The following is an 18763-nucleotide window of genomic DNA, read 5'->3' as shown; positions in this document are numbered from 1 at the left end:
ATATTGCCTTGTTTTTAAATCATTTGAATGGTATATGGTGCGGTTCATGAGTGTAATGGTGCGTTACGCTGCTGGAGACCATTCAGTGGCTGTTGTAATCAAAACATTCTATCAGTTCTAGAATCGAAACGCTCTCTCCCATAAATTCTAGCGCTCCTGACATGCTGCCTCTGCCATTTTCTGTCCTACCATTCTGAGTCTGCTCAGTCATTATTCCTCTGTAGTAACCTGCTCCATATTCCAACGCATCTGCGCATTTTTTGCCTGAATTCGCTGCTCCATATTCCAACGCATCTGCACATTCCTGAATTTATAACGCTGAAGTGTTATTTTCCATTGTCTGCGTTTTTTCTGCCTGACCAGCGCTGTCCAAGATAAGCTTTGTGCGCTTTCTGCCATAACGGTTGTCTGCAGAGACTTGGAATCTTCTATGTGTGATCTTACAGCCTAGTATCATGATGAGTCCGTTGGTAAAAGAACCTCGGTTAAGTGGAGCTGGAATGTGTAGCCCTGCGTTCAATCAAATGTTGAAGCCATGCAACTTTGCGTAACTTCGGTCTATATGCTATCCAAAAGAGTCGAAGCCTTGGTTATCTGAATATTTCTTTTTGAATGGCGTGTTGGCGATCGCTTGAGGACTGTTGATTCAAATGAAAGAAGCTCGTTGCTTGGGCAATTACAGAACTATATATATATATATCAACGAGATATGCATAGACAGCGTTGACAGCGTTTCAAGGTCAAGAAGTGGAAGGAAGTAAGAGTTTTTATCCTGTAAGCGGAGGCAGTTTGTTGAACATTTGAGGCGATCCGGTGAACTATATATATCTTTTATAGAAAAGCTTGATCTGTCTCGTAATTTTGTTGGGCTTTTTACTCTTTCGTTCTTTTGAGGGGGATTTTGTTATTTTACTACAGAAGAAATTAGTCATTTGATCCCGTAATCTATTTCAAGTGCAAATCATTGACCTTGTATCGATCCTGACCTTCTCACAGAGCTGGCTTGCCATTCATCGAAATTGCTGAATATGCATTGAAACTGCGGTGTTTAGGAAAGTTTACCCACAGTGAAAATAAATTCATATATCCTTTTTATAGTTTTTGAGTCTTTCAGCGTTGGCCATCATATACGAGTGTTGTCTCTGTTTGTTTAAGCCGTCCATTCTGAGCGTGGTATGATTCAATCGAAGGGTATAGAGCTGCGGTTACAGGTTGAAGTAAATGCGAATAATGCTATTATCTTATCCATATCCAGGAGCGAGATATGACAATCGGCTGTAGAATATAATTAAGGACCGGTTCAGTATTGCGTATATATATATATATGACAGGTAGACATCAAAGCGCTGCGTCCGTGGAAGCGTATTAACCATAAGTCTGTCCTGAATGGCATGCGTTGACATATTGGTATGAGAACTGCAAATGATAATTGCCTTAAGTTGCGTTGATGTATGTGAATATGTCCAGAATTCAAATAAGGCTGCGTTGTATGATTAAAGAGATACTAGGGCAGTCTGATGACTGATGCGCCGAGAATAGGAGGAACGGAAGTTGAACTAAGCATAGAAGAGATTTCTGGACGATTAGGAAGATTGTCATTAGAGCCTGCTTCCCCACCATCATTATTGAAAGTAGTCACAGGTTTTGGGCTTGAAGTAACCAGTCACCTGGACTGGCCAAGATCTCCTGAAGACAAAGAAACTGAATAGGGTTGGTGTAGTCATTCCAGACTCCCACAAGTTGCCTTGTGGGATGTGTCTGCATTCATCACCTAGTTGAAGGCGGCATCAGGGAGTTCATTCACAGAAGCGTGAGATTTATCATCAAGAACAAGCTACTGTTTATTTCTGCGCTCATAATTTTATATATACCAGATGTAAAAGTTTCCAGTCTGCTCGAGGGAATTCATATCTCTGGTCCATCGCTGTTTGGAAATCACTGTGCATAGGGAATACATTTCTGAGTATATATTGGTCGTCTAATAGCCGGCATCCATCTTCAACTTCACTGCTGTTGATGCATGCACTTGGGAGCCAGATCGTCATTCTTTGTTCTGCAGGTCTGAAAATTTTGAGATACAGTTAGCTTCATTGTTGGCCATCAAAGTCTTGTGTTGTGGTGCTTTCTGTTTGTAAAAGTGCGAGGATTTTATATGCCTACGAGTGGAGCTGCAAAATGCTTGGCATCGTGATTGAATTGATGCCATTCTGACAGTCATAGACGATCAAATCAGGCCAAGTGAATCCGTTGCCTGTACAATTATCTGGAGGTTTCCTCTTAGATTAACAAGAAGCAAATTTTAAGAGCAGTATTGAAGCCACCTCGAAGCAGATTTGGTGTTGTCCATGGAACAATTTGAAACAACCTCTGAGTGAAGTGATTCGTGGAGAAGTGATCAGCATTGTGAAGTGAATTTGAAGCATTTTTGAAGACATTTTTTGAAGTCATTTTTTTGCAGTTTCTTGTAGAGATTTTGCATGATTTCCATAGCAGCTAGATGCTCTGAAGTTTGAAATTGAGGACAGCGCTCATCTTCACATTTATATATTTTTTTTGCATTAGTGATGTTATGCTCCAGTTCATTCTTGAAACGAACTGTGGACTGTTGATTTACCATGTGCCCAATTGTACCAATGTTTATTGTAGCTTGACGAGAAATGTTTATTGTAGTTTAACTTGATAACATCCAGCTTACTCAGGTCCTGCTCCATCAACCATTTTCGCGACATTGTTGCCACTTGATAAGCCCTTACAATATCTTGTAGTAAGAGTACAATATTATTTTTCTGTTGCTGTTGCCTCAGTTGTGTTTTTTAAGAGACATTGAAGAAAAATGGCCAGACTTGAAGATGCATTAAAGTTATTGAATATCCTAATTCATTCCACTGTTGATGAGATAGTCAAAGTTAACAAAGAAACTCTCTTTGACATCCAAACCTCTCTGCAAACTGCACATGAGAATATTGAGTTTTTGCAGCTTGAAACAAAGCTACAACAGGAAGAATTACACCAGTGGAGTCATCATTCTGAACCTGTTTCTGTTCAGAACAATGAAGCAGACTCCCATAAGCAGCAAGTCAATAATGTTACAGTTCATTCAGATAAAGCAGCAAAGTTACATGCAGATGCAGAGGTTCAGTCTGCACTTCCCAAGCCCATCATCAGACCTTGGGAACAGCTTGTCCACAACAAGCACAGAACCGGTCTTGGATATGACAAGGACTTGTCCTTTCATATTCCAGACTATGCCAAGCCCATTCAGTTTCAGAGTGCTGGTTTCATTAATGACAGTTCACCTGCTCCTTATGACAGTTCAGCTTCAACTGTTCCAGATTCTGCCCCTCTTCCACAGCAACAACAACAACAAAAACAACAGATTGAGAAATGCCAACACTGTGATCGAGTTGGCCATCTGAAAGATCACTGTTTTGATCTTCATCCATGTAAGCACTGTCATAAAACCAGCCATTCTTCACACAGATGCTTCAAAAACAAACATCCTGCAAGAACAAAGATTCATCTAGGATGGATCGCTTCTTGGCAATGGGCATCAACAGCCAAGAAGATATTCCAAACACATGTCAGAATTTGTTCCAGAGTATTGAACAGTCTTGCAGTTGAGTTTTCTCCATCTTCTCACCTTGTACCTGACAGGGGGGAAATGATGGTCATCTACAAGCTTCAAAGTCACATCAAGCGAGCCTGAGCCACAACCTGCCACACCAGTTTCAGAGTTGTAGCCAGAGACAAAGATGCCTGAACATGCCTTCAGTTGGCAATCTGGGACACTTCCTCTAGCATAAGACTCCAGCTTCTTGCCAGTTTTGGAAGAGTTCCAGGAATTACAGAGTTGTTGGTCATCCTTAAACCATCACAGATTGAGAACACTTCCTCTAGCAGAAGACACCAGCTTCTTGCCAGTTTTGGAAGAGTTCAGGAATTGCATTAAGCATTCCAGAGTTGTTGGTTATCCTTAAACCATCACAGGTTGAGACTTCCCTTTTCAGGTTGAAGTTTTACCTTTTATGCGGGGTGAGACCTCCCTTTTATGGTTGAAGGTTTCCCTCTTTGAAACAATAGGATCACTTCCTCTAGCAGAAAACTTCAGTTTCTTGCCAGTTTTGGAAGAGTTCCGGGAACTGCACTAAGCGTTCCAGTGTTGGTGGTCATCCTTAAACCACCGCCCTTTTTTACCAACATTTCATAGAGCACATTCAGCCTAGTACTGCCATTCATTTTTTGCACATGTTGTATTACAGCTCTTTTCTTGGACTCAATACATAACCCTTCGGATTAAGGGGGGGAATGTTGGACACCTAATCCTAAAGGGTTAGTGTGGAATTCGAATGGACAAAAGCAGTCCAAGAGACCTTGGGATCTGAATCCCAAGAGTCACCTATTGTACTATAAATGTGTATCTTATGTTAATAAAAAATCGAACTCACTGATTTATCTTTCATATGTATCTTGCTGTCCATGTGAGTTTAACAAGAAAGATGTAAAAATATCAACATATAATACATTCTGGATCCTCCTCAGTACCGCCAACATGTTCAGGATACTTTTAAATTCACATCTTCTACGCAATTCAATCCACAATTGAAACCCTTGCTGTTGTAATTTGAACTCTGAGATATACTCTGAACCTTCTCCTTCCGGGCACTATTATGCAAATCTGACATTGATGCTCTCTGCGCGCCTCAGGCAACCCAAAAACACAATAACAGAAACCGAAACATGATAATGGAAACAGAAATCTTCATATCCCCCGTTGTTTTCGAATCACGCATAAATACTAGCCCTTGAATGTCTCCTTTCACTCCATTAGCTATTAAAATCTACTTTATAATCTCCCTTTCCAGTTGTCGTTGTCTCGGCCTTAATTCCTATTCAGAAATCACCTCACCTTTCTTGTTTTATAATAACATCGGCTTTATCATCCACGGAAATCAGTACCTTGAATAGTACCAAGTATATATATCAACTATACATTTTGCCAGCTGCGATATATCACCATGATTACTACGCAGAATTTAATTTAAAAACAATGACCGCATAATATTTTGCCCACAGTCCAACATGGGGAGGAAATACAAAAATATTCACTTCATCAACCACGCCTGCCTTCACACTTGAGACATATGTCATGGTGACAGCGTCCAAAGGTGTAGCATTGTTACAGCTCATTTGAGTTTAATTGGTGATATGTTCTCCACGCAGCTTGAGAAACCAAACAATGTACCCAGGCGGACATTGATAGATGACACCAACGCTTTTTAATCATTTGTATGAGACTGCGGTTTCTGAACCTTTTGAAGTAGCTTTTCATTCTTCCACCAGCAACTTGGGTAATAAATCATAACACTGTAAACATCTCTTATGAACTGGTTTTTCCACAAAAGGCTTCATATTTCACTTAAGGCTAATATTTAGTGAACTACTTGGATTTCTTATCTCGTGTCATTGCTCAGATAGTGTGCATGGATAAAACGAAAGTCTAAACGGAAAGAACCCTGTTCGGATGGTGCAGGTATATATAATAGCATTTTTGTATCTTTTCGAAGAACCTTTAACCCTGTTATTTGGTCCGCCAATGACAATTCTCCATGAACCAATCCCATCAACGAGAAAAGGTCAATGCTCTCGATGTTTATTAAATCTCCATTTATTGCTATCAGGAATTTTCATCCGAGACAAAGACAAAACCAAATTTGGAAAATTTTGGTTTATTTCTTGCACAGAACGCAACGAATCTGAAGCCTGAACAATCCTCTGAGCTGTTTGATGTCCTAGATCTTTAACCCCCTAAGAAGTGGACACTCTCCAGCGCAAACATTATGGCGACCATTTTTTAGACACCGAATGCGGTCTTCCCATCTGTAAACACTCGAACAAATGTTCCAGCTCCTATGGACAACAAACTACTTTGTAGTCCCTTTGCGCTAATCTTGAAGACATGACCTCTGATAATAAGAAAAACCTCACACCTTCAAAAACTTCTGGTAGTACGCTGTGACAACACTCGACTCAGGAAACAGTATGACCATTGCATACTTGAACATAAAATATATCAAAACTGGCACCTTTACATGTTTCGTGACTAATTTATATGCCTCAACAATTAAGCTTACAAGTTTTCGAGTGTCCTTTGAAATACATCATAAATTCACAACCTATGGATGGTGTAAAGAGAGGATCCCTGAGAAAGACTGTTGGCATGAAGCAACCAGCAATTTTGCATTCTCCTCGAAACTATACTCAAACCAAAGCAGTGGAAAACCTCTGTTTATCCTCTGTAATCAAAGATACTCTAACATATTCCTGTGGCTTAAATGGGCATTTTCATCCGAGCCTTAGCTGAGAAATCTTCAATATTTAACTGATAAGTAAAACTATCAAGAGTACCACCTGCAGCTTGCATTACTTTGTTTGATGATTGCTCATGTGTGTTTGTAAAGGTGTTCCTTGTTTCGCTGACTGCCTTTGCTCCAGGGGTCACAAGTAATCTTGGGTCAAGACCATCTGCAACAGGCTGGGAGAAATAGCCCACTAAAGGAGCCATATATATATCCTGCCTATAGTTAAGAACATCACTGGAATGTCTGTTTATCTTCAAGCCTGTACTCATGTATAACCCAATGGATTTTGATAAACATGACAACTGGGTGAAAATGGTAATGATTTCAGACAAATTCCCAATTTGGTAGCGCAGTCAGTGCAAGATCAGTGTTTTCGCTACGAAATCACTAGAACATATGACGCTGCGAAACTGCTAAAGAATTCAGGCGCTGCGAAATTGCTCGGTCTTTAAGCTAGGTTAGAAAAATTTTGACATCATCATTTTCAGTGATAACAGTACCAAGCACAACCCGTGAAATGTGAATAGATGTTTTGATGTCGAACACTTCACGGAATCCTTTGATCGAAAGTCAATGATGTAAACTGACGTCAAAGGCGAGAAACCTGCCATTGATGCATGCAGACTTCAAGGTACTGTCGATTCCTAAGTCATCTTTCTAGATAATGTGTCGATGTCGATAGAAAGCGACCCGTTGCAGGCAAGCCCGCAACACGAAATCATTGTTCAAGTTGAAGAAATGTTGCTGTAAGGACTGACTCAGGGATGGTCAAATGGATGACAAGTATTTTGCAGATGAAAGTTTTGCTTGCAGACCTCTTGAACACATAACGACACAACAGATGGCTTGGTGACGAATAACTCAAAGTTAATCCCCGAAATCCGGTTAAAGACTTTCAAAGTGATTTGGTCAACTGTGAGGTAAAAGATTTCCCAACCCAGGTGAATGAAAAGTGTCGTGTTCAAGAGTGGTAATAAATTTTCTTCTGAGACAAAAGGTGACAAACAGGTTCATTCTTCTCTCTTTTCCCCCACCATTTCTGGCAAGTACCTCTTTATTTTTAACAAGCTTGAGGAGGATAACATATGCTTGATTATAAGCTCATCCTTCGGATGAGTCCAACCTAGTTTAAATTCGAACCCTAGGAAGGAGTGGTTCGTTCCTGTTTGTAATTGAACAGGTCCTCTACTGTAAAAGTTTTAACGAGCCCAGTATAGGAGAAACTCGGCGTTTTTCAATTTTAGAGAGTCTGAAAAAACTAAAGGAGACTCCACGTTGAACTTTTTCGTATATTTGTGTCCCTCAAGCCCGAAAAAGTATAAAACAATACCTGGGGGAACCGCTTGATCTTGCGACCAAGGAGTACTTTCATAATAGTGTCGTTGACCTGAAAAGTAAAAAGCGATCAAGGACACGTCGTTTTATTTCCTTATCGAGTTCGAAACGACAAAAACCCGGCAATCTTTTCCTGATTTTGCGGTCAGAAAAGAGCTAAAAGGGGACCGTCTTTTAATTCCGTTTTAACGAGTGAAAAAGAAACACTCGGCGATCTTTTCATGTTTTAGGAGTCAGAAAAGGGCTTAAAAGATGACTCTGATATTTTTGTTTGTGAAAAATTACAATTTCCCTCGAAATCCCTTTGTCCTGCACAAAAGCAACACATTACTCATACCTGTTTAAAATAGGCAAAAATACATTCAAAAACATCTTTTCATGGTAAAAAATGAACTAATTCATCCAAAAAACCTATAAAAAGACCTTTTACCATGTCATTTTTACCGTTTCACTGTTGAGGTTGAAAAAGGAGCTTTTGACAAGAAACTTCCCGTGGTCGCTGCGGAAAATCTGACCGTCGGAATCGAACGCCGTCTCATCCAGGTATTTTACACATCCTACTCTGCATTTCTATCCGTTTAGAATTAATTTTTAGGTCTTAGTTTCATTTTTTGGGAGGGTTTTGGTTTTGGAATGCGCCTCTCGGCGGACGCAGGTGCCCTTCGGGTGACCTGCGTCCCCCGACTTTTTCTCATACGGGAAAACGGTCGGAAGACGCAGCCCGCCTTCAGGCCAGCTGCGTCCGGGCGCCCTGTGCTACAAAGCCGGGGTGCGTCCTCCGAGAAACGCGCATTTCAAAACCCCAACTCTCTCAAAAAACCACCAAAAATTCCCAAATCAATTTCTAATTGCTATTTTTGATATGCAAGGCATTAATCATGTTAGACTGGAGAGAAAGAGAGCATGTAGAGGAAGATGAAGCTGCAATAAATCATCAACCTTCCCTGGATGCCCTAAGAGCATGCGGATTATACAAATATTGGACCATACCGGGCATGAGGGGCCAGGTAAGATTCTTGGAATGGCTGGTTGAGCGATGGAACGTACAAGAACAATGCTTTTACATAGGAGGGCACCAGCTCGAGATAGAGCCCTCGGATGTATACTTTCTCACTGGCTTGCCAAACAGAGGTGAGCAACTCAGTCTTGCGGGGACTAGGCCGGGTGGCCAATCCCTTGATAGTCTCCGCGAGGATTGGTGCACACGTGGGGCTCACCATTCAAAAGGCATAGAGATAAAACACATCACTCTACCGGAACTCAAAGTCATAGCGTTCACGGTTACCAGAATTTGCGGCGCGGCCGCTTTACACATTGCTTCCGGATCCCAAATGCGGATGGCAATTGACTGTTACCAAGGCACCATTTTCAACTGGTGTGAAGCTGTGTCGGCTCATATGAAGAGCCAACTGACCAAGGCAAAGAACGGACGACTAAAGACTTTTGGATATGGGCCTATAGTCGTGAGCTTTGCCTTGGAGAGAATTCCAATGCTGATCCCTCAGCAACTCACTGTTGATATCTTGGGTCCCCAGCAGCCAAAGCTGATACGATGGGTTGCGGTGATGGCCCGGCATCCTGACGAGGGCGCGACAGTAGTTCGATTCTCAGATAGTTATTTTGACTGGTTAGAGGGCCAGCTTTTTGTGATACAGGACTTTCCGTATGCCGGAATGGATTTCAGAGGTGATCCGGACATGGTTCTTCCACAGGGAGAACAATGGGACGACAGAGGTACTTTTATTTTCACAAGTTTTCTAGTTATGTATTTTTTGTATTTTTTTTTTTTTTTATATATATCGTCTCAAAATTAATAGTAAAACTTTTTCAAAATGCAGATGTTGGTCCACAGCGTCCAGCCAACCTCCGGCCTTATGATAGACTACATCCAGCTGCACCGGTACCGGTCCCACAGGACGCGACAGCAGAAGTACTAGCTGAGTTGGAGCATGATCTAGAGCGTCTCACGGCAGATATACCTGAGACTACTATGGACGACATTCCTATCAGGCTTCAGCGCTTCGTAGTCGCGGTCCCTGGACCGTTTAGGAGATTTTTGCGTAAGGTAGCCCGCGCAGTGGTGTCGTACAGAGAGCACCACCAGTGATTGACTAGTCACTTTTGTAGTCACATGTGACATTTTGACTTTTTGTACTATCATTTTGCCGATCATAAGGTGTTTTCAACCTATGATCGAAGACGATGTATATATTTTTTGACACACTTCTATCTATATATATATCACTATTACCGGCTTATCTTGTTTAACATGTATGATGAAATGTTTTTAAATTTACTTGCATGATTATTATAAATGTCTGTCCAACACTCGAGAAGCAATTGCATCTGCTAATGTATTCAAAGACCTTGGAATATGTTGATATTCAATGTAATCAAATTCACGTTCCAAGAGACGCACTCTCAAAAACAACCTTAATAACACAGGATTTCTAATGGCATAAACTCTATTAAGCTGTAATACAACAAGTTCAGAATCTAACCTCACTATCAAACGTCGAATTCCAAATGAAATAGATTCGGATAATAATTCAACCACTGCACTGTATTCTGCAATGTTATTCGTTGTTTGACCGAGGCTTACCCCATGCATAGAAACTAACTCGTCAGAGGGCGAATAGATAACCCAAGCTGCGGAAGAGATATTCCGTGTATTACGACAAGCACCATCAGCAAATCCAATGTATGTTTGGAGAGGCGTCGACATCTACAATATCAAGAGTAAAACCAAGATAAGCCAGAATAATGACGAAAAACCACACTCGCTAAGCTAAGCACACTGACTAAACTAACACACTTGCTAGCTAGAAAGGAAATCTAACCTATCTAAAAATTTCTCCATACCCATCATTTTAAGCATAATACCTCTTTAGGTAAAGTCCATTTCTGGGTTTACCCAAAGAGTCCCCATCAAAATCAACTAACTCATAAGCCCCTTTTGCTAGCTTTCGCTTTACAATGTAGGGCCCATGCCACATGGGAACGAATTTTCCGGCACCTAGCTTATCGTTAGCTTGATCATATAATAGTACTAGGTCTCCTTCCGAAAAACTTCGAGGGGTTACATTTTTATCGTACTGAGCTTTCATTCGTTTCGCGTGAGTCTCGATAGCTAAAGTAGCGTCACGTCGAGTCTCATCTAATTTAGCCAAGTATAATAACCGTTTCTCCTCTTCGGAAGTAGCTGGAAGTAATTCGACAGCCATTTGAAGTGATGGGATTTCGCATTCAATAGGTAACACAGCTTCTAAGCCATAAACTAGCTGGAAAGGGGTGAAACCTGTTGAATTTTTCACTGAAGTTCGATATGCCCATAGCGCCGAAAATAACATGTTATGCCAATTCGTTCGATGGATACCAATGATCCGTCGAATCATGATGACTAGAACTTTGTTGATTGACTCAACCAAACCGTTGGCTTGCGGATAATAAGGAGTAGAGCTATCGTGGCGCAAACCAAGCTGGCTTGTAAGCTCAGTCATCATGACGTTTCGAAAATGGCTCCCATGGTCAGTAATGATTGCTTGTGGGACACCAAACCTAGTTATGATATGATTGAATACGAAAACTGCAGCTGTCTTGCCGCTTGCGTCGAATGTAGGCATCGCCTCGGCCCATTTTGTAAAATAATCAACCGCGAGGATGATATACGCATGCCCCCCGGCCGAGTGAGGGTTACAAGTAATAAAGTCAATGCCCCATTTGGCGAATGGACCAGCGGCAATTATAGGGTGGAGAGGAGCAGGTGGAGCGCGCATCTTTCGATCAAACACTTGACAGTTGTGGCATGTTCTGACAGCAAGGATACAATCTTTAAACATAGACGGCCAGAAATAGCCAGCGCGCAACACCTTCTGAGCTGTGGCATACCCAGACATATGACCGCCACATGCTCCAGAGTGACAATCATTCAAAACTCTCTCAGCCTCTTCGTGAGTTAAACAACGTCGAAAAACTAAGTCTGCCCCCCGGCGATAAAGTGTATCTCCAATAATTCTGTATTGCTGGGATCGAAACCGAATTTTTCGACGGTCTTCCTTGGAAGCTTCAGGCCGAAAGGTTTGGGTTTGGAGATAGATGATTATATCCCCATACCACGGATCTAAAGTGCTAATAAGAAACAAAGATTCGTCCGCAATGGACTCCTCTGCCACAGTCTCTGTGTCAGCACTCGGGAAATCACACATCAATTCCGCAAAAACTAAAGATTTCTTAGACTTGGACTTCTCGAACTCCAAGTCGAACTCTTGCAGGATAACAATCCATTTAGAGTACTTGCCCCCTAGCAGTTGTTTTGTCAAAATATAAATCATAGGGTTGCAATCCGAAATAACCGTAGTTTTGCGAAGAAGAATGTAGTGACGAAAACGCTGGACAGCTTGAACGGCTGCCAGGGCCAATTTCTCCACATGCGAATATTTTAACTCAGTGGGATTTAAGGTTCTACTAAGATAATATATCACATGCTCTGCTTTGAATTCATCTTCTTGAACTAACACCATTCCAATGGTGGAATGCGAAGCTGCGAGGTATAAGAAGTAGTCCTGGTTGTAGTTGGGAGGATGCAATAACGGTGCATGGGTCAACGCGTGTTTTAATGCATCAAAAGATTGTTGGGCAATCTCGTCCCAAAAGAATTGTGCGTTCTGTTTCAACAACCGTGTAAAACCTTTAGTGACCTCGGCGTAGTTTGGGATGAATCGGCGTAAAAAGTTCGCTTTCCCTTGCAAACTTTGGAGTTGGCGCAAACTCGAAGGAGGAGGCAATTTGATGATAGCCTCGACTTTCGAGGGATCGACGCGAATGCCGGCTTTTGAAACAACAAATCCCAGCAATCGACCTGTTTCTATACAGAAAACACACTTGTGGGGATTCAACCGAATTCGATAATGCCTACACCTCATAAAGATTGCTCGTAGGTGGACAAGGTGATCAGCTCGATGTAAAGAATGAGCAGGCAAATCATCGAGATAGGGTTGCACAATGTGCTTGATGTCATGAAATGCATAAGACATTGCCCGTTGAAAAGTGGCCCCGGCATTCTTAAGTCCAAAAGGTAATTTGCAATAAGCAAATGTCCCCCATGGACAAATGAATGCCGTTTTTGGTTGATCGGCAGGTAGAATATTGATTTGATTATAGCCTGAGAAACCATCCATGAAGGAAAACATCTCACTTCCGGCACAATCATCAATAATTTGATCGATATAAGGCGTAGGATAGTTGTCTTTTGGACAAGCTCGATTGATATCCCTATAGTCGATACAGATTCTTATTGTTCCTTGTTTTTTATTGACGGGAACAATATTCGATACCCAATCCGTTAACGGGATCGGATAAATGAAACCTGCTTTCAACAGCTTTTCGACTTCTGCTTTAATCGCAGCCGCTTTTCGAGGGTGAATCTGACGCAACCGTTGCCGAATGGGTTTAGCATCCGGGTAGGTTTTGATTTCATGAACAACAATGGCAGGATCAATTCCCGGCATTTCCTCGTAAGACCAGGCAAACACGTCGCGGAATTCTTGGAATAGGGCCTTGTAAGTTTGGATTTCTTCTTCAGTACATGCGGCACCTATATGAATGTTCTCCTCGATTCCGGGCTTCACTGAAATATCAATGGGAATAGTACGAGAAATATTCCCTAAATTCAGCTCTGAATCAGAATGTTTCGTTGGATCCTGAGCGTCTTTGACATATTCAGCGGTAAAGATAGATGAAAAATCATTTTCAAATGCATCATCCTTAGGTAAAAACGAAGATCTGTGATGGAGATCTTCCCATGGTAGATCATCTACACTTAGGATTTCGCGAAGTTGTTCGTCAGATGACACTTCTTCGGGAAACGTTATCCGTTCTAAGGGTGAGGTGAAAAGTGACTCTTCACTGACCACATTCATTTGGTCGATTTCGGTTGAATGAAAGTCGGTAAAAGACATAAGAGCTTCATAAGCAATCTCATACGGACTCAACGGCATAACATCACCGAGTGAGTCTAGCTCAGAGTCAGAGGGAACATACCAAGGATCATCATAAATAATGTTTTCTGACGTGATCATATGAATCGTTGCAAACGAAGGGTCTGCATTGAGTGGAGGGAGAGGAAAAGTTCCCAGTAAACCGGAATCCTTAACTAAACCTACACCAATGTCCCTATAAGGGATTGTCGTTTTACCAACATGTTGGATACTCTCTGAAGAGGTTGGGTCGGATGAAAAGTATGTCAGCTGATCAATAGTCACGATCTTACCGTTATGTGGAAACTTAATGACTCTGAAGACCGATGAAACGACCGCTGTCATAGCATATGACCAACTTCGACCCAAAAGAAGGTTGTAGTCTAGAGGGGCATCAACCACTTCCACATCCAGACTAACGGTTTTACCTTCGACCCCTATAGGCAATTCTTGTAGAATACCAAACGGACGGAACCCACGGCCATCAAAGGCCTTAAGGATGGTGGGGGATTGGTTCAACGAAGGAGAACCAAGCGATCTCCAACATTGAATCGACATAATACACGTAGAAGCTCCCTCATCAATCACAGTCCGATGAATAGGCCTGTTTTTGACTATCACTGGGATTTGGAAAGCCATTTGATGGGGGAGACGCGGTGTACTACTTTCTAGATCAAAGATCATTAGGTTCGGGTCCTGAACATCGACAGCTCCAATAGCCGACAAAAGCAATTTTCGTTGCGCTGGACATGATTGCAGCACTTCGAGTGCCGACATTGCTGAAGGTGAAACAGCTAAGTCTTCAACAATGTTGTAATTCTGGGCTGCTCTCGCATGTGGATTGAAAGCAGACCTTCGAAGTACACCCTTGGCGGGCGGCTTAATCACTAAGTCTGGGTTAGGTTTTTCGATCTGTAGTGGATCGGAACCAGGAGCTGAGGTTGATGGGTTAGAGTGAGAAGATTCTGCTTCCTTACCATCAACAGGAGCCTTACTACCATAATCTTGCGATCGAGTCGCAATCCTGACATGAGACATCATCAAAATGGGTTCTTCACTGGCATTCGAAGAAGAACCTATCATCTTATTCTCCTGCTCTGGAAATGGATTTTTTAACACAGCAGGAGTGGGAGAACCTTTGACTATTTTCACTACCTCGGCCCGATGAGGGCAGTCTCTCGTAAAATGATCTTCTTCACAAATGAGACAAGGATATCGAGGTTTGCGTTTTTCGTCATTGGTTTCCGACTTTTCCGTTTTCTCCTTTGGAGCCTTGTCTGCTTTAGCCTTCTTCTTTCCTTTCTTCTTTCCACCGTTTTTTGATTTGGCCGTAGATGACTCTACAGCGTGAATGTCGGCGGTAAGTTCAGGAGGAGAAGACTCTCCTGTCGGAGAATCAGGCAAAGTGATAATTGGAGTATTGGAGGCTTGGAAGACTTCTTCTTACTCTTCGTAGTCACGATACCAATCATACCATCAGCGGCATGAGATCCCGAAGGAGCAGCAGCGATTTGGTTTGACTTTGGAAGATCCGGAATTTTCTCGTGTAACGTACCCGACTGAGTGTAAACTAAGTCAAGGTATTGTGCCTGAGCAATGACTTGCTCCTCAGTAACTACTCCGGCCTTAGCTACATCTTCAGTAATTCTTGGTAATAATGATTTGACAAACCATTCAGCTAAGATTTGGTCCGGGATAAAAACTTTCACTAATCTTCTTCGACGTCTCCACTCATGGATGTGATCAGAAATGTACGTGGATGTCGATTGTTTTAGCGAAGTTAATAATTCTGTACCATTATCGTATCTGACTGGTAACTGAAAATGAGTTAAGAACGAGGTAGCTAACTGGCTAAAGTTGTAAAAAGAGGCCCGTGGTAACTCAATGTACCACTTGGCTGCGAGACCAATGAGTGTACGCTGGAAAAGACGTAAGCGGATGGAATCATCTGAGATGGAATTTGATGCACACCAGAGGTGGTAAGTCATCACGTGATTAGACGGATCCTCTCCAGACTTACCTTCGAACTTGGGTATATCGCTGGGCAACTTATTTGGCATTGGCGGCCAGAACTGAAGATATTGAATTGGATCGTTCGTTAGGCGCGTCAAGTCGGGTAAATCTAAAGTCGCAATAAACGGTAACTGCCGGTTAGGATCTCTAAAACTCTGAGTCACAATACCAGCCCCAGGAGGAGGATATCCAGGATAACTAGGAACAGGAGTCGCATTTGGGATATTATATCCTCCTGGAAAACCAGGATTAACCGGACCGTACTGGGGTTGCTGAGGTTGTTGATAAGTGTACCCAGGATACGGTTGATACTGGTAAACCGGTTGTTGGGCAGCTTGCCCAGGTTGATACTGTCCCTGGTACGGAGGTTGAACAAATTGAGGTTGAGTAGTAACAACCGTACTTGTACCAGGTTGGCCTGCAGGCATCTGGACTGTGGTTTGAACCGTGGGTCCAGACAACGGTACAGATGTCTGAGGAGTGGTTACAGGGACAGTAGAAACCGGAGCTGCCGATACTCCAGAAGTAAGCATGGTAGATGAAGCGGTAGTTGCTGCAGCCGTGTGAGGTGGAGTACCAGGTGCAATTGGCGGCTGAGTAACTACGGAAGTTACAGGGGTCTGAACACTTGACTGGACAGGTTGCGGTTGCTGGGGTGGACCAGGAACTGCAGGTTGTCCTGCTTGAGGTACCGACTGTATACTTGGTTGCGACATCTGTTGACCCTGTGACGGATCCCATGTTAACATTCCAGGGTATTGACTCGTAACAGGTTGAGGATACTGAGATCCATAGCCGTATTGAGGATAGGGTTGATAACTGTAAGGTGCAGTCCCATATGATTGCCCTTGAGGTGGTTGATAACCTTGACCAGGGTATTGACCCGTAGGTTGATAACCTTGAGGTAAATACGAATACTGGGGTTGACCTTGACCTTGAGGTTGGTATCCTTGAGGTTGATACCCTTGGGGTTGATACCCTTGGGGTTGCCATCCTTGAGGTTGCCATCCTTGAGGTTGATATTGATACTGAGGTTGACTTTGGGGTACATATTGAGGCTGGGGTTGATACCCTTGGGGTTGATACCCTTGAGGTTGCCCCCCAGTCACGAATGAAGTACCTTGAGGTTGCCCCCCAGGCATTAACGAAGGTTGCCCCCCAGGCGGTAATTGGCCACCTTGAGGTTGGTTAATGGGAGTTGAACCTGACATCATATAAACGTCACCTATACTCAATGGTACATTACCACTGTTTCCAACTAATAACCCATGATCAATGGGTTGAGGAGATGCTCCCGCAAAGGTACCAGAAAGTGATTGATACCCAGTAGGAACAGAAGGACCGCCATGTAAAAATGATTCAGGACTTTGCGAAAACACAGATGACTGACCAGACATATTTACAGGAGAATGAATTCCTCTAGGTGGAATAGGAGTACGAGGTGTAGAAAAACCTACTGAGTTGTCTAAAAAATTGGTTAATGCAAGGTACCAAGATTCACTTCTAGGAGGACTGTAAAAGATGGATTCACGCTCCCTTAGATCAAGGGTAATTAGATCTTCAGAATCAGAAACGCCTATTTCTTCCTCTGGAACAAGTTCTTCTATAGCAATTAATCCAACAGGAAGATTTTCGGTGATAATTCTTTCTATTCTTGGTGAATCAGGAACACTAGGAGTTGGAGTAACAGGTTCGGAAATTTCAGGTTCTTCGCCTGTTTCACTGGCAGATGAAAAACTACCAGCAAGCTCGGAAACTGTAACTGCTTCGGGATTGTAACCTGTTTCTAAACTTTGGTAATCTGGATGGACTACCAAGGAAAACTCTCCTTCTTCAGGTGATCCTACTCTACTGCCACTAGGAGGAGTTACAAGGACCTTTAACCCTTCTAAATGACCCGGAATGTCTTCAGGAGATTCACCCCGCGATTTACGGAGTTTTCTTAACAAATCTATTCTGGTAACAATCTCAGGAGACTTGCCCCGAAGTCTACGGGACTGTCTCGGTAATTCCGCCACAATTAAAGATTTTAACTACAACACACGAAAACAAAGTAAAAAATTTCAAATCAAACCACCTAAAGTCTTCTAAAGAACCAAACAAATTTGAAGCACACGCCTAAATAATCTAGAGCGTCAAACCACACACAAACAGTAGTCTTCCGGACCAAAAGCGCTAGTTGGTGATTAGGCCCAACCTCGCAGGATTCAGTACAGAAATGGTGGGTGGAACAGTTACCCCGGCAACCTGCTTAATGAATAGACTGGACCAAGTTCCTCCACTTTAACCGTCTCGAAGTGAAGCGAACCCCCCAGAAAATCCAAGTGAGTATAACCGACGTCTGCTCCAGGTACAGTGGGACCTTCCCTCCACCGTCACCTTGGGTAGAATCCTAGATATTATGGCCACTAAGGTTACCAATCACAACAATTACACCTGGGGGAACAGTCTAAACTCCGACAGCACGCAAGGGCAGAGTAGCAAGCTCCAATCCCCTTACCGGCTCCTTGACAACAATCCAAGGTTTACCGATAAGTGACCCCTGGCTCCTCGACAATGGTTAATCCGAGGTTTACCGTTTGTAATACGTACTGCCTGGCGTCGTTCCCAACGAGGGAGGAATGATCCCCTCACTGGTTCGGACACGAGCTCGTGCTTCTCCTTTAAGAGGAGCTTTCCCAGAATGTAACTGAAACAATTGGATTTGTTCTACTCAAGATAGACTATCTGTTTGGTTTTGTAGTCTTGGAGAGTTAAGTACTCACCTACTCCAAGACCCTAGCCTAAGCTATGTTGGTGCTTCAGAGCCCTAGAAAAATAAAGATTACTAGATTGATTTTAATTTAAGCGTTACTTTTAAGGTTGTTTCTTAAGTCAAAAGGTGATGGAAGTGAAACCAGTGGTGTGTTGACTCGACTCGAAACCACTACAAAATGCACCTAGAATGATTTATCCACTACTTTACTTTTTCGATGAATTGCTTAACTAAAAAGTTGAGAGAATGCAATCTTTATAAAAGCAACTTCTTAATTGAAGACAATCAAAGAAACAATTCGTTTTTCTTTTCCAAGCATAAAAACA

The sequence above is a fragment of the Pinus tabuliformis genome, chromosome X, assembly GCF_031772625.1.
Source record: "Pinus tabuliformis cultivar Carrire ecotype Pingquan chromosome X, CPIR1, whole genome shotgun sequence".
Lineage (NCBI taxonomy): Eukaryota > Viridiplantae > Streptophyta > Pinopsida > Pinales > Pinaceae > Pinus > Pinus tabuliformis.
Note: the sequence above shows the minus strand (reverse complement) of the source record.